We start from the raw sequence: 11,270 nt of genomic DNA on the forward strand, positions 1-11,270 counted from the left end.
CGCAGGTGGGACAGCGCGTGCAGCTGGGGTAGGCGCGCGTCCAGGCCCGCCGCCGGGAGGGCCTGCAGTCGCGGCAGGGGCTGGCACGAGGCCGCGGGACCCTGGAGGTTCCTGCTCGGCGCCCAGGACACGCCGGCGAGGCCCCTCCTCCCTCGGGAGCCCTGGCCTCGGATGAGCGGGTCTAGACCTGGGTCGAGGCGCGAGTGCCCTCGAGTCCCGGGGCGCGGGGTGGGGGGCGGGCGGAGATGGACCAGGCCCAAGGACCCCAGAATGCAAAAGAAGGGGAAAGAGAACGCGAGCTGGGTGGACACGCCAACAGGTGGCCGAGGTGCCCCTGCAGGCGCGCGGCGGGCGGGGGACAGAGAAGGGTGAAGGGCAGCGGGGACAGCTTGGAGAATGGCTGCCAACTCCGACCACCCGCCCCACACCCACACCCGGGCTGCGGGAGAGCCGTGCCCCCTCCCGCCGTGCCTCAGGGGAGAGGGGCTGACTTTGAGCCCAGCCGAGGCGCTGGGCCTCCGCCAGCGCAGGGGGAGGTCGCGGCCCGGCAGCCAATGACGAGGAGCAGGGGAGAGAGCTGCAAAGCCGCTCTGTGTGCGCGCGACGCGCGGAATGCACAAGGCCCCCGGCGCCAGCGCATCAAGACACCCCTCCCTTGGGAACGAAATGTGTGCTATGCCAGCTTTCCTCCCTGCCCTCCCGCTGCTCCTGCCACCGTTCTATTTGTAGCGGCGGGCGCCCCGGAGGACCTGCTCGGGCCGGAAACCCAGCTCGGAGCAAATCCGCGCGTTCCGCGGAGACTTGGGAGCCCAGGCGTACCTGGGGCCCTTCCACGCCGTCTTCAGCTCCCCTGTGTTGATCGGCCCCTAGGTGTGGTGAACTTTGCCCCGCCCTGTAGACACCCACATGACCTTCCCACTCTCACCGTGCCAAGCCCAACTTTTATTGCACATCCTAGCAATGGCCAGAATTTGCGTTATGCTTGGGTTTTCAAGGTGATCAGTTAGATGCTCGTTATTGCATCGGTTGGGCAGAGAACAGAATGTCTTATGAACACAGCTCGGAGCCACGCCGCTGGGTGTCATGGATGTAAGCAGTGAGGGAAGTGCAGCGCTCATGTCCTCGTGAGGACATCCAAGTTCAAAGACGTCACCTGACACACTCCAGATCCCAGGCTGTGAAGAACCAAGAATCCAAAGGCAGGGGTGTTGGCTGCTCTTCCCAGATACGCTGTGATGGTCTGCCTCGAGCCCCGTTCAACCAGGCGGCCGGAAAGTTCTGGTAAAAATCGTTTCCAGGGAGGACAAAGGGAGCTGGGTGCAGTGGTGGAGTGGTTACACCCAGCAGACGTGGAGAAATCCTGTTCTTGGATTCGTGGGGCTCCCAAGGTTTTAGGGAGACAAATCTGTTTTTCAGGCATGTGTTCCAAGTTGTCACTTTTGAACAAAGTTGTCACTTTTGAACAACAGCTTCCCCTCTCCCCCCTGCCTTCCCCCAGGCACAAACAGCTGCATGAAACAGCTCCAAGCATGGGGGCAGGGGCGTGGCTTCCTGTTTGCCATGAAGGACCTGTCACACACGTCCCCCATAGGAGAAACTGCCACAGAGGACCCCCAGCTCCTGGAAGTCTCTCCCCCACTCCCTCTCTCCTTACCACCAGCGGTACAGACTGTGAGCAATGCAACAGAACAGAGCCGGCCACCTCTGCAGGACTGAGCAGAAATCTATCATTTCAGAGACACATTACTGCTCTTGACAACGTGTCTGAGCACCACCGAGTCCCACCGAGTCCCTCTGAGGCCTTACTAAGTACTCGGGGTGCGTGGGGGCACATTGCTCCTATCTCTTTGGTGCTGATGCTGTTTTAGCTTTCTAACTACGGTTTCTAATCTTGAAGATGTTTGGAGACATAATGTATTTTTGTGCCCACATTGCCATCAGGAGGCCGAGGCACAAGAGAGGTCCCTTGCTACACCAGGTCACATGGACCCAGGTTTGGAGGTGGGTTTGTGGGCCCCACACCTGCTGAGTGGCTCCTGCATGTGCCCGCTTACCCAAGCCTCCCCCCTTGGCCTCTGCGGGAGAATCCGGATGCTGGGCCATCCAGAGAGGAAGGGGGGTAGCCGGCGGAGGCTCCCGCCACCTGATGTAGGCAGTGGGGTTGACCCTGAACTCGTAAGAAGGTGGTGTCAGCCATCTGTGTTCGGAGAGAATGAGACCTGACTGCTGGCCCCAAGCCCTGTGGGGGGAAAGCACCCCCATGGGTCTGGGGGCGCAGGCCCGGGTCTGTCTGTTTGCCCTGCAGCTTAGGCAAGTCCTTTTCCAGGAACCAGGGCCTTCACAGGTCACTTGTCTGCCCTTTGCTGATCTGCAAAGCTCTGATGAGAAGGACTTTGTGCCTGGGAGTGTCATCAGTCAGGGCCTCGGTCTCCGGTCTCCGGGAAGTCTGCCCACAGGTCAGACGGTGGAAATCGATGGGGGCAGGGCACACAGACTGAGAAAGGGACAGTTCCCTGTTGGCTGGTTCAGAGCTGCCCCGTGGTCCGTGGCTGGGCCCCAGTGGGGGCCCGGCGGAGGGAAGGTGCCTGGCTCCCATCCTGGTGACGACAGCAAAACCTCGCAGGTGCAGATAATGACGTCACGTTAAGGCGTGGAACTCACAGCGGTGCCACAGGGCAGCTGGGTCCCTCCGCATTGTACACTGAAGACACCAAGGGCCGGAAATGATCTCATTCAGCTGAGGATCTCCAAGAGGGAGCAAGACCCAGGCTGTCCGAGCCCAGATCCATTCTGCCATCTGCACCGGCCCCAGGGCACCCCCAGAGGTGGGCTGCCGGGTCCGGAAGCCAGCGCTCCCCTAGCCCAATAACCCAGCAGATACAGGAACCCTGTGTTAGGGATGAGTCTTGGCCCCGGCCCTGTGGGGTGGCAGTAGCAGGTGCAGACGCAGGAACCCAGAGGCGGCCTGGAGGGGCGTTTGGCTCGAGTCCGTCAGATTCGTAAACAAGAATAAATGGTACGTGTTAACCCCGTGTTCTGACTGAGCCTGTCCCCAGCCCAAATTTACCGGCTGACTTTGCTGGGGCTCCGTTGCCATGTGGGTCTCTGTCTCTGATCAGTCTGTCTCTGGCGTTCTTGAGAAGCCCCAGATAGCAATGCTGCCCACGCCTCTCCCTCCCCAGGAGGGAGACATCCTCCCCATCGGCACAGGCTAGATGGTCCCCGGGGGGTAGGGGGGCTCAGCATGGGAGCTGGGCCATGGATGTCTTTTGTCCAGTTTAGAGCAATGGGCTTGGAGCTTCAGGACCCATGTGACCTAGTAGGTCAGAGCATGACGGACAGGTGGATGTTCTGAGCTGCTGGAGATGGGGTTCACAACCATCTGAGCTGGGCACAGAATTATACTGCTGTGGGTGGGCACGGTGGGGGAGTGCAGCCCTGAAACACAGTATGTTGCCCCTCAAATGCGTGTAAACACAGGTATAGGTGCACGTCACTGCCTTGGCCTTGGACACCCCCGGTTCCCCCCATGGAACTAGTAGACACACCCCGGGTTTAGGAATCCAGCAGACCGAGGGGCGCCTGGGGGCTCAGCGGGTTAAGCGTCTGCCTTCGGCTCACGTCATGATCTCACCGTTCTTGGGTTCGAGCCCCGCGTCGGGCTCTGTGCTGACAGCTCGGAGCCTGGAGCCTGCTTCCGATTCTGTGTCTCCCTCTCTCTCTGCCCTTCCCCACCTCTCAAAAATAAATAAACGTTAAAAATTAAAAAAAAAGAAAGGGGGATCTAACAGATCCAGAGTAAAATCTGCCTCTACTTTTCACTCCTACTGTAGGCTTGGACGAATGACTTGACCTCCGGACTGAACTTCCTCATCTATAAAATGGGAAAGTGACGGCTATCTCCGTGGGCCCTGGGGTGAGAATCAGCAGGGCGCGTGCAGGACGTGCAGGGCCCGGACCTGATAGGTGAGTCGCGGTCAGGATTTGGTGACCACCTGCCTGAGGGCTCTGCCAAGGGTCACGTCCTCCAGGAAGCCTGCTTGGTGCCCACCTCACCGGCGAAGCCTCCCCCCGTGTAGCTTTCGTCTAGCGCAGCTCTGTCTACAAGGTGTCCCTCCCCTCGCCGGCCTGGCCGCTGCCCTCGGGCCTCTCAGATGGCAGGCAGGGGGCCTATGGTTTTGCTCCCTCCTGGGACCCTCAGGTCTCCCCTGGTCTCTGCCTTGTCCAGCTGAGTCCTTCCAGCTGGTTGAGGCAGCAAGGACCGGAGCCCAAGAAGTCCGCCGCCCCCCCCCCGACCCCCCCCCCGTCCCTCCTTCCCCCCCGCCCCCAGCTTCGGCTGTGAGTCTGCAGAGAGAGCTCCTTGGAGCAGGGCCAGCGTCTTCACCCGCCACAGGGCCTGGACGCACGCGGCTCCATCAGTGTGCGAGGGGATGGCCAGCAGATTCCATGGACACCTCTAGGCCTTGGCTGTCACCCAGAAGGGGACGCGGGCCACAGTCGCCAGTCCTCTGTGAGGACCACCGCGTCTGCCGAACATTCCCGGCCTCCAGCAAGTTGGGGAAGACAGGCCAGGGCATTGTGGGGTTTCCTGTACCGCTGCCTCTAGTCACTTCAAAGAAATTGTCCTTTTCTCTGAGAGCATGTCCTTGACACTCCGGTGTTGTGATTGAAATGCCCTCCCCCTTGAAGTTTACTTATTTATTTTGAGAGGGAGCTCCAGAGCAGGGGCAGAGAGGAGAGACAAGTCCCAAGCAGGCTCTGTACCTTCAGCGCAGGGCCCGACGCGGGGCTCCAACTCACGAATTGTGAGATCATGACCTGAGCCAAGACCGAGTCAGACGCTTAACCGACGGAGCCGCTTAGGAGCCCCTGCAAATGCCTTTTCTTAATAAAAATCTCTTAGGCCAAGTACCGATAACGGTTGGTAGGGATGGGTGTGTTTTGACCGGCTGCCCCCCCCCACCCCATGTCGGTCCCCAGCGCTGTTTGAAATGTTGGTGGTTTGGAAAGCCCAAAGTCCGGGCTGGTCCAGACGGGCCGTGTTTACTGGTAAACACACAGCACGTTGCGAAGGCCTCCTGACATTTTTCCAGTCTCTTTGTGCCCGGAGAGCTCTCTCCTCCAGATTTACTTAGGATATTTGTTTGCAAGTCCACATTCTGGGCTGTGTTGGGACTTGCACAGGGCACACAATCCTACACTAGAGCCTGATTTTGATCTTTGACAAATCGAGGGAGCGGGGTGTGGGAGGCTGGCTGCCTTGGGGGCCTGTGGAGCAGCACCACGTGGGGTCCTGGCTCGAATGCCATCGGGCACCCTGTGGGGGGAGTGAGGAGGGGGGACACCGCCTGGGAGCCCGAGGTGTGCAGGCCAAGCCACTGGCTGGAGGCAGAGAGAAAGCTGAATTCCACGCGTGCGTGTGGGCACTGGCGACCATACCCTCTCTGGAAGGGGACGGGGCGGGACACCAGACCAGGCGGGTACACGGCTACTGGGAAAACCAGACCCGGGCTGTGAGGTCAGGAGGGGGGCCTGGAAACTCACACTTCACTTCTCCACGTGAAAGCAGCATCTGAGCCAGTGTTAGGGCTGAGCTTAATTTTATACATTTTTTTAATGTTTATTTATTTTTGAGAGATGGAGACAAAGTGTGAGCGTGCAAGGGGCAGAGAGTGACACAGAATTCGAAGCAGGCTCCAGGCTCTGAGCACAGTGCCCAAGGCCATGCTCGAACTCACCGATTGTGAAATCATGACCTGAGCTGAAGTCGGACGCTCAACCGACTGAGCCCCTCAGGCGCCCCTAGTGCTGGTTTAATTTTGGAACAACCCTTCCCCACTCCAGAAAACACAATCTAGTGATGTGCCCAGGACGGGGCTGGTGCTTTCCAAACGGGACTCCTGCCTCACTGGCTAGCGACCCCCTGATCTCCCGTGGGAGAGTGAGGCAGACTCTGGGCCCCTGCAGACTTTCCAGAAAGTTCCCCCAGGCCCCTTTACTCCCCACTCCCTGGTGTGTGTGGCCTCTGGGCCTCCTGCTTCACATGAGGGGGAGCCTCCCATTAGAAATCTCCTACCTTGACTTCTGTCCTCACATGGTCCTCCCTGCCAAGGTCAAGGCCCAAACTTTCCAGGTTGGCAAAGGCCCTCAGGACAAAAAAGTCTGTTGCAACCTCTCTCTGTGCCTGCTGTCCCACCAACGCCAAACTCGGCCTGCAGGTGCTCCATTATTTTGTTCACTTCTAAAGGTTTTTAACATAATTCGTGAGCATTTAAAAAAATTTTTAAATGTTTATTCAGTTTTGAGAGAGAAACAGATAGGGCATGAGTGGAGGAGGGGCAGAGAGCGAGGAAGACGCAGAATCCGAAGCAGGCTCCGGGCTCCGAGCTGTCAGCTCGACGCGGGGCTCGAACTCACAAACTGTGAGATTATGACCTGAGCCCAAGTCGGACACTCAAGCAACTGAGCTGCCCAGGCACTCCAGCATTTAAAAAAATTTTTACTTATTTCTAGAAAGAGAGTTGATCCAGGTAACCTGGCCTGCCATTACTTCAATCATTGATGATATTTATCTGTCTTTCGGTTCAGATGTTAGGCACGGGGACACGGCTGTCCTGAATGCTCGTGCGCCCTCCCTTGCCTGCACAGGCCAGTGGTCAGTACGCGGGGGTTACCCCTGACCAGTGGTGTTGATCCGGAGCAAAGCGGCTCCCTGCCCCTCTTCCTGGGCAGAGGGGCGGGCGCCTGGGCTCCATCCTTGCTTGGCTGCCCAAAGAGGTCATCGGTGACGTACCCATGGTGCACGGGGTGCTGCTCGGCCTCAAGTAGGTCTGCAGGCTGGTGGTCCTCTCCCTGCTCCCAGCTGTGGAAACTGAGGCTGAGAGGCGGGGCCACGGCCCTGAGCGGGCAGCCCGGGAGCCCCAGGCCTGGCCCCAGTGCCCGACCGCCTGGTTCACGTGTCCTTGCTTTTTCCACTGTGCCCACCATGCCCCTCCTGGGCTCCGTGACCTTGGACAGCCACGACCTCCCTCCGTCCATTCCTGACTGTAAACTGAGAGGCTTGGCTGGCTGGTCTCAAACGTCCCCTTGCCAGCGAGGGGCTCTGAGTTGTGCTTGGGGGCGTGACTGGGCCATGCCCCAGGGCCAGCTGCCAGTGCCCACGAGGGAGGCGTTTGGTCCCGCCTCGCTGGGGGAAAGCGGACACATGACTCTCTGGGCCAAGCACTGGCCGTGAATTGTGATCAGTGGCTCGTGCTCCGTGCTTTGGAAATGTGTTTGCGACCTGCCTCCAGGCCCGGATCATCAGAGCCCACGGCCTGGTGGCGCAAGTGACTCCCCTTTTCTGCTGGAAGCCCACACCCCCACCCGCACCCGGGCCAAGGCAGGTCAGCAGAAAGCCACCCCCTGAGCCTCTGCAAACGCAGAGGGGAAAGCCGCTCCACGTCCTGTCCCAGCCACCTCCCCGGGAGGGGACACTCACGGTGGCTTCCTACCATCCAGTGTGCTCTTCCCCTGGGTCTCAGTCACTTGCTGCTTTGGTCTAAAAATAGCCTTTGGCTTCTTGTTGGAGCCAGCGAGGTGACGGATCCTCCATCAGGTGAGGGTCCCGGCGGGGCACGCTTTGGCAGATGGGCAGAACCACAGGCACTGGTGCTGGGCTGTCTGCCCTCGAGCCCCAGGGTGTTGGGGAAACAGGAGGCCGGTTCCCACCCAGACCTGGGCCTCCCTGCCCAGTCGCTTGGGGCCCGTTTGCAAGGGACCTGAGAGGTTGGCCGTGGCGGAGCAGGGAGGGGGTGGCTCTAGACAGGACCCGAGGTCCAACTGGTAGAACTTTCTGGACTGGGGGAAAGGGCAGGACGCCAGGGAATCCTCACTGGGCCCCCGGGGCCGGGTACAGGCCCTGAAAGGAAGATTCAGGCAGCCGTGTGTGGGACACAGGGCTCAGTGTGAAAGGGGCGCAGAGGTCGTGCTGAGAGTCTGAGCTCCGGGGCCGGCCTTCCCCCTCGGCTCCTTGCTTTCCTTGTGGGGAGAACTGAGGCTGCCCTGGACGGTCACTGCCAGAGTCAAAGGTAATGAAGACCAACGTGACCCAGTCAAAGGCTCCGGGCCCTGACTCCTCCCCCCGCTGCCTGCACAGCCTTTCCACATGGGCTCTCATTTCCTACTTCCCTTATCCACCAGCCGCCAGGCTCTTGCCACGTCCCTGGGGGCCACGGTCGTCCCCGCTCACAGTCCTATGTGTTACACTAGCTGTTCCTGGTGCAGGGCACCACCTCTTCCAGGAAGGCCTCCTCGATCTCCTCTCTCCGGGCACTGTTTTCCTACTGAGCTCCATCGGCCCCGGGGCCTCTGCTGGCCTCCCTGGTCCCACATGCCTGTTTACTAGTCCATCTCCCCGAGACGGGAAGCTTCTTGGGGGTTATGATCTTACCCGAGGTTATTAATAAAAATAACAACAGCAGGGGGCATCCTGGGGGGCTCAGTCGCTTAAGCATCCAGCTTGCTCAGGTCATGATCACACGGTTGGTGAGTTCAAGCCCCGCATCGGGCTCTGCGCTGACAGCTCGGAGCCTGCTTCCGATTCTGTGTCTCCCTCTCTCTCTGCCCCTCCCCTGCTCGCGCTCTGGCTCTCTCACAGGAAATGCATAAACATGACACAAGATTTTAAAAAGTAACAGCAGAAATGACAGCATAAGAAAATTATCCTTTTTTTTTTTGGTATTTTTCCTACTACACGTTTAAACAATCTGAGCTACTTTGTACAGAAGGCTCTCTAGCATCCAGTATTGTTCTGTAGTGAAATCTTTCACACAGGTGCTCTTGCCTGTGATTTTGCCTGTTTTTATGATGATACGTATGATATTTACTGTGTTGGAACAAACTTTTTATTTTTTAGGTAATTTTTTCGGTGTGGTGAAATGTGCATCAGATCGAGTTTACCATTTGTCAGCATATGGTTTCATACCATTAGCCTTCCCATCACCACGCAAACACTACCACGGTCTGGGTCCCTTTCTCTTTCCCAGCTGAGACTCTGTACCCGCTTCCCAGGCAGGATTTTCAGTTGCGGTAAAAGGTTCTGGAACATTTGGTGGAATCAGAGTGAGATCTGTAGCCGAGATCGTGTTCTATCAGGGTTATTTTTTTAAAAATGTTATTTATTTATTTTTTGAGAGAGAGACACACACACAAGTGTGAGCAGGGGAGGGTCAGAGAGGGAGACACAGACTTTGAAGCAGCTCCAGGCTCCGAGCTGTCAGCACAGAGCCCGATGTGGGGCTTGAACGCACGGACCGTGAGATCATTACCTGAGCCGAAATCCGACGCTTAACTGACTGAGCCCCCAGGCACCCCCGTCAGGGTTAATTTAACTTCCCGATGCGAGTCACTGCGCTGTGGTCACATAGGACAGCCATTTTCAAAGATTTTGTTTCCATGACTCCTGTGTACTCCTAAAAGCTATTGAGAACCCCAAACATTTTGCTTATGTGGGCTATCCTTGGCGATATTTCCAAGGGACCGAATGAAAATGAAAAAACCTCAGGGCACCTGGGGGGCTCAGTCAGTTGAGCATCCAACTTCGGCTCAGGTCATGATCTCATAGTCCGTGGGTTCGAGCCCCGCGTCAGGCTCTGTGCTGACAGCTCGGATCCTGGAGCTGCTTCAGATTCTGTGTCTCCCCCTCTCTCTCTGCCCCTCCCCCGCTCACTCTCTCTCAAAATAAAATAAAAACATAAAAATTTTTTTTAAAAATTAAAAAACCCTTTAAATATGTATTCATTCATACAAAAACAAGAACCCCCAAACATTATGTTCCTCAGAGCCCCCCCAGATTTGCTAAAGTGTTTCTATGAGGCTCTCGAACGCCCGGTGTAACAGGAGCTGGCGGGGCCTCTCGCTGCTTCCGCGCCTGTTCTGCCGCTTTCCCTCGTCTCTGCCGACGTCTGCGGGGAAATCTAACCTCACACACGGGCGGAGAGAGAGATGATCTAATAGTTTTCTCAGCGTGGGTATCTGATTCTGCACCAAAAGTCAGCAAATGAGTGGGTTTTTTCAATGTTTCTTTTTAGATTTTCTTTTTAATATAATTTTAGAGTCTGAGCAAGGGAGGCGGGGAGAGAGAGAGAGAGAGAGAGAGAGAGAGAGAGAGAGAGAGAGAATCCCAAGCAGACTTCACGCTCAGCCAGGAGCCCTACACAGGGCTCAATCCCACGACCCCGAGATCATGAGTTGAGCCGAAATCAAGAGTCAGACGCTCAGCTAACTAAGCCATCTGGTGCCCCAAGAGTTTCTTTTCTTTTCACGGTAACGGTTTAACTGCAGTATATTCACACACCGTGAGGTCCGTGCTCTCCAGGGCACAACTCCACGGGGCTGAGTGTTCACGGGGTTGCAGCTCTGACCACCTGTTCTTCCCTGGGGCCTGGGGCGGGGATGCGTTTGAGGGGAGTGTGCCCCGACCCCCCCACCTGATAGGAGGACACCATGGACGGGGGTGCCAGGCAGGCAGGGATCCTGTTAGGAGGGTCGCCCGGCCCGGCCGGCTCCTCGCCCTCCTAGGAGACGGGCAGTGCCAGTGATGACGTGGGAAGGAAAGCCACGCCCACTGCCCAACATGGCGCAACTCATCGTGTGACCACTGAGATCAGGTGGGGGCCGGGGGACGGAGCCTCTGGAGGAACACGGAAAACGTGCGGAGGTCAAGAACACAGCGACCGTACGAGTGTCCTGTGGCCGCCATAACAAAGGACCACACGCTTAGTGGCTAAAAACAACCAGACTTCGCTTCCCAGTTCAGGAGGTCAGAGTCTGTCACGGGCCCGTGGGGCTGGCAGGCTGAGCTCCCTCTGGGGCTATAGGGGAGAATCCATTTCCGGGCCTTTTCCAGCTTCTAGAAGCTTCCTACAATCCTCAGCTTATGACCGCTTCCTTTGTGTTCCAAACCAGCAGCCTGGCTCTCTCTGACTCTGGCCTCCTTCTGCCTCTCATGACTCCGTGTTCCAAACCTTCCCGGCTCTCTCTGACTCTGGCCTCCTTCTGCCTCTCGTGACTCTGCGACCACACTGGACCCAAGGAGAAAATCTGTGATCACGTCCCATCTCAAGGTTTTTAACTTGGTCCCGTCTGCAAAGTCCCTTTTGCCTTGTAACTTCCTCACATCCTGAGGATGAGGATGTGGCCATCTCGGGGGCATTGATTTGGGCCCCCACAGTGGTCAAGAGCATGGCCACCGGGGCAGACTGGCTCTGCCACTTGTGGGGCCACAGGCA

At 57.7% G+C, this 11,270-nt stretch overlaps 1 long non-coding RNA gene across 3 annotated transcripts; it reads left to right on the forward strand.

The window, feature by feature from the left end:
* Window positions 1–1,765: 1,765 nt before the first annotated feature.
* On the forward strand, window positions 1,766–4,918 carry LOC115304863. Of its 3 annotated transcripts, none has more exons than XR_003914642.1 (5): window positions 1,766–1,818; window positions 1,942–2,001; window positions 2,327–3,016; window positions 3,834–3,966; window positions 4,771–4,918. It is a non-coding gene; the product is annotated as an uncharacterized LOC115304863 (long non-coding RNA). The 3 variants fall into 3 exon arrangements; XR_003914641.1 differs by lacking the exon at window positions 4,771–4,918 and having other exon boundaries at window positions 2,327–2,456; window positions 2,624–3,016; window positions 3,834–4,310; XR_003914640.1 differs by lacking the exon at window positions 4,771–4,918 and having other exon boundaries at window positions 3,834–4,310.
* Window positions 4,919–11,270: the final 6,352 nt, after the last annotated feature.

This window comes from Suricata suricatta, chromosome 10 (assembly GCF_006229205.1).
Source record: "Suricata suricatta isolate VVHF042 chromosome 10, meerkat_22Aug2017_6uvM2_HiC, whole genome shotgun sequence".
Lineage (NCBI taxonomy): Eukaryota > Metazoa > Chordata > Mammalia > Carnivora > Herpestidae > Suricata > Suricata suricatta.